This window comes from Coregonus lavaretus, assembly GCF_964263955.1.
Source record: "Coregonus lavaretus genome assembly, chromosome: 3".
NCBI classification, from domain to species: Eukaryota; Metazoa; Chordata; class Actinopteri; order Salmoniformes; family Salmonidae; genus Coregonus; species Coregonus lavaretus.
The window spans coordinates 5,659,562-5,665,209 of NC_139990.1; positions in this window are offsets into that span (position 1 = coordinate 5,659,562).

The following is a 5,648-nucleotide window of genomic DNA, read 5'->3' on the forward strand; positions in this document are numbered from 1 at the left end:
TTTACTTTTCCTTCCACATGTCATTTTCAACCAGGAGGGGAAAACAAACACTGCCAGTATTCAAGTAACTTCTTTAATCCTCATGACCTATGTTCTATAAGTCATTGTACACCAAAGACCTATACTTTTTACAATAGTTTAGGAATAAAATAGGCCTAAAAGTACATGAATGCAGATGCCTGTTTACAATTGTTTGTTAAATTCCTCTTTCTTTTTTTGCTTGTAAATACATTTTTCAATGCATCCAGTGCCTCTGACAATAGACATTTCTAATATTTATTCTTGCATAATCAATCAAGTAAAATGTTGTATTCAAATAGAATTGTGATATTTGGGTCACAAAGGCTTGAATAAAAATTATGCAGCAGCGTTGCATGAACACTATACATGATTAACTGCATATTTACATTCCTCCCACAGTGGACTTCTAGGTAACCTCATCCCCAGGCTCGAATTGCTGGAGCATAGACCGAGAGAGCCGGCTGGTGCACGAGATTAATTTACGCAATGTTGACATAGCGCGGCTCAGTGGTTAATGAGTCAAGAACAGTTCCGGTAGAAGTTGCCTCTAAGCAAAGTCCTAAAATCAGTTTACCATTGTAGTGATTCCTTGTTCTCACAGCATAATTAGCATCATTATTTAGTTACTACACCATATACCCAAGATCACGAGGAACAGAACATGGTAAGTATATGGCTCTGTATGAATACAAAAAAAGGTATAAGTCTTAAGTCATCTGCACTGATCTGATAATGTTTGATTAATAAAAGCATCCTGGGGGAAACGGTGCTCCTCTCATAGTCATTTACAGATCAGTAACAGATCGACAGGGTGCTTATAAGACTGAACACAACGGGTGAAAACTGATACAATAAAATTGAAACCATTGTGCCCAAGGATGTCATTAAATAGGCCTAGGTTAGGTTAGTGCTGGGTCGGGAGGCAGGCCTTCCTGTACTGCTGTTGTGTTCAGCTATAAATCAAGCACCGAATGGTTTAGTAAACCTCTCTGAGGGAGGTAGTGAGACAGTGCAAACTATAGACCTGAAGGAAGTAGTACAGATGGAGACGGAGTAAATAGATTTTAACCTGTGGTTGGAATGGATTCAGTATACGGTCTAAAGAGGACTGTTATGCCTGTAGGACAGCCAAACCAAGGTTAACAAATACTCCGTTCCCCTTGACAGGCTTTAACTCTCTGTCAGGTTTATCCTCCATGCAAGCCACCTGGGAATGTGGTGAAAGAGTCTTGTAGTAACTTGCACTATCTGTTTCCCCCGATAACAAAGTCATCCCGACCTGGGTTGCCTCAGTTTGAAGTCACAGGGGATTCTTATTGTTTTTCTAGGACTAATAAGATAGGATACAGGGTAGGGCATCTTAGCTCCTGCTCCCACACAGAGAATATCACAACTAAAGAGACCATGACTAATCTCTCCTCTTTGTAGCAGCCAGAGGATTTTAGGAACCAAAACCAGGCCCGTGCTGACATCTGATAGTTGTGTGGTGATAACAGATTGTGAACTCACCTACATACGCAAACAATCAAACGTGTCAGAGACTGGTGAGTTGTCACGTAGAAAGTGGGACCTCCTCCCGGGATCCTTTGATGAAAGGATATATATATTGATGGGATAGCAGTACCTCGAGGGGTTCCAGAACAATTCAAAGCTAGGAATCAGATCGCAGCTGGGTTTGAATCAAGTATTTTCTGGTGGTCAACAATTAATAAAAACGTAGATTGGATAAATTATATTTACTATAACCAGCAAAGATTTATAAACCACACTCGTGATGCAATAAAGGGATTGGCTGAGCAGACAGCTCCAACTAGCTTAATGACATGGCAGAATAGAATAGCTTTAGATATGCTTTTGGCTGAGCGGGATGGGGTTTGTGTTCTGTTTGGATATATGTGCTGTACTTTCATCCTCAAACAATACAGCACCGGACGGGTCCGTGACCAAAGCGCTTCAGGGACTCACCACGCTGGCGAACGAACTGGCTGAGAACTCTGGTATTGATAGCTCCATAAACGGTTGGTTTGATAACATATTTGGTAAATGGAAAACTATTGTTGTAACTATTCTGGGTGAAGTTATAGCTTCTATGGGTATACTTGTTCTTTGTGGATGTTGTCTTATTCCCTGTGCCTGAAGGTTGGTGAGAAAAGGAGATGGAGAAGGTGGTTTCCAAACAGATGGTGAGATACGGCCCAATCCCGGACTCCGACCTAAGGAATGAAGGATATGACCTACCAGGCTTGGTGGAGTGACACTCTAGAGGGTGTCTAAAGGGGGCCAAAATGTACTTCCCTGTTTGTGTTTTATGCTTTATTAATCAAGCTAACCATTGTGAATGTTTGTCTTTCCTTATGTGAAGGTTTGAAGTTCCTGGGTGACTGGTAGCCAACCGTTTGCAAGTTGGGTGTAGATGGAAGGACTGAGGGTTTTTATTTTTCAGTATCATTATTGCCTATTAATAAAAGTGAATATTTTTGTTTGTATTGTATTTTAATGACTGACATCCTGTGTTTTCATATTTTGGGTTCACACCCTAGTGGGTGTGAAAAGGGGGATTGTTGGGTTCTATTTTTCTCATAATTGGATCTGTATGTGATGAATAACTTAGAAGTAATGCATTAATGAGGAGCATAGGTTTGAACTATACTGATATAAATTGTTTCACATAGCAGGCTGTGATTCATGTGAGGAACGTTAGGGGCTAGGATGAGATAAAACTTGCATTTCTTATAGATAAGACTTGTATTTCTCACAGATACGAACACTCTCTCTTTGTTGTCTGTGAAACCGTCCTTGAACGTAGGTACATAGAGTACAGATTGGAAGGGTGTCTTTTGGGTGCTGACTCTACAGGTTATTATGATAGCAACTTATGCCTGGGAACGGTGGAGCGCCAAGGGGTGGAGCGCCAAGGGGTTGGGACTAACCCGTGCGCCAACGGATTGGCTGAGTAAAGTCTAAACCACACTCAGTCCTTTACTCTGATTGGCCAACAGAAGAGGTGGGAACTCTCTGTCAGAGTATTTGAGAAAGAACCTGTAAACAATGGTTTAGTTCTCTGTCTGTCCTGCGTGGTATTTCAGTGAGCCCGTATACGAACCAACATACTTATCATACATACATTTTGCATATAATAAATTTAGCTTGGATTGAATATCTCTTGATTATGTTTTCTCTTATTCCAATACCAGATTTGAATTACGCAATTTCTAACACTAGTTATCTGTCAGATAGCGATATGAGGTGGCTATTATTACTATCTAACAGCAGTTGTTTGTATGGAAATGTTTTGTAGCCTTTGTTTTGTCACGTTTCAGACAGGGGCGCAACTTTGGTTTTAGAAGTGGGGGGGATTTTTTTGGGTTTGCTTGTTTTTTTATCCAGTCAGATAAACACTCCAAACAGTCTACCCGACCGCTCGGAGGCGTCCGCATGGTCCTAAAGCACACCGCAGCCTTTTTTGTATCACATTCCAATTGTATCACATTCCAATGCAATTTCAGAATGTGGGGGGGACATGTTCCTCCTGTCCCCAGTGAATGTTGCGCCCCTGGTTTCAGAAGTAAATGAACTTGGCACGCTTTCGCCAGATGATGTACCGCTAGAGATAGAGCTGGCCAAAAGTTGGCTTACATTAGCTATTATTTTTGCCTCAGTCAAACTAGACCTGATTCAAACGATGAAACCGTCGGCCAAACGATTGAAGATTGATATTCTGATTTTTTTTCAGTGCAATGTGAGTTGCATTGGTCAGTATGTCAATGTAACGTTATTGATCTGTCAGTTTCCCAAGCTAATTGCCTACTTTTCACACTGACACAGTAATAAACAGCTCTAACGTTACAGGTTTCACTGTCATGGTGCACAGTAGAGGTCTGCGCGGGACCGATTTCTTCATCCCGCTCCAGGCCGCACCCGCTTGCTTTCTGTCCGACTCTCACCCGCTACCGCAAGAACTGGTCCCAAACCCAACTGCAGTCCCACAATGTTATTTTGGGCGTATGTGACGCAGCTCACTTGCCAGCCATGGTCCCAGCAATTTTGCGCCAAATAGCCAACATCAAATGCGCAAAAATATCTTAGCTCAATTTTTATCTCTGTAGCTCAATTGGTAGAGCATGGCGCTTGTAACGCCAGGGTAGTGGGTTCGATCCCCGGGACCACCCATACGTAAAAATGTATGCACACATGACTGTAAGTCGCTTTGGATAAAAGCGTCTGCTAAATGCCATATTATTATTATTATTAAGAAATAGGTTAAATTACCAGAGATTCTCACATGGCCCTTACATTGTATTACTGGGCTATATCAGCCAATATACTAGATGTAGTTTGAAGAGAGCAGAGTTGGAGAGAATTGCACTTTCGCTTGAGCAATTTTTATAGCCTTTTAGGAGTGGGAAGATTTTCAGACGGAGAAATATGGGTGATCAGTATTTAGGCCTATTTCTAGGCAATGTGGTAAACTATAGCCTAATCATAGGCCTATTTAGGAAGTACATTTCCTTGGATAGATAACTGCCCCGTGCTTCTCAGCCCATGGATACATAGGCTATAGCCTACTCTATTTAATTGTGACCACACGCGCTCCTGATCTCGCAGGTATGGCTACTGAACTGGAAGCAGCAAGAATGATGACAGCGACACTTGCTACGTTTTGCATAGTCCTATAGGATATAGCCTACCTTTTAGGAGGACGATTTGCAGGCAGAGACAAATAAATAGGTAATTATTGAAAAGGCGCAACGCTCGCTCACCATAGTAGCATAACCTATGTGCCTTTTCCTTTTCATGATGATTACATTTTTTGATTGCAATTTGACTGACATTGGTTGAGCGCCCTCCACTTCTTTTCAGTATCAATATTTAATTACAGACTCTGTAGTAAACTACAGTCTAATCACATTTAAGTTAATTTCATATTCAAGTGAACTGCCACGTGTTTCTCTGCCCATGTAGGCAACCTACTCTATTTCAATGAGACCACACATTTACAAGGCGTACTTGAACTCTCACTCCCGACTAGGAGAGGTAGGCTACAGAAGTTGAAGCTGCGAATTCTGAGTGTGTGAATAATGCGAAAAATATGTGCTTTTAATACAATACAGTGCATTCAGAAAGTATTCAGAACCCTAGACTTTTTCTACATTTTATTACTTTACAGCCTTGTTTTTTAATTGATTAAATTATTTATTTCCCTCATCAATCTACACACAATACCCTATAATGACAAAGTGAAAACAGGTTTTTAGAATTTTCTTCTCACTTTTATTAAAAATAAAAACAGAAATACCTTATTTACATAAGTATTCAGACCCTTTGCTATGAGACTCGAAATTGAGCTCAGGTGCATCCTGTTTCCATTGATCATCCTTGATATGTTTCTACAACTTGATTGGAGTCCACCTGTGGTAAATTCAATTGATTGGACATGATTTAGAAACGCACACACCTGTCTATTTAAAGTCCCACAGTTGCCAGTGCATGTCAGAGCAATTGGATGGAAACCTAGCTAGTATGAGTATTTCTATCTACATCAAGTTTGTCTTTTGGGATCTTTTATTTTCATCCCGCACAGTTGGTGGCGACAATACACCTTTATGCGTGTAGTTCGCCATAAAAAC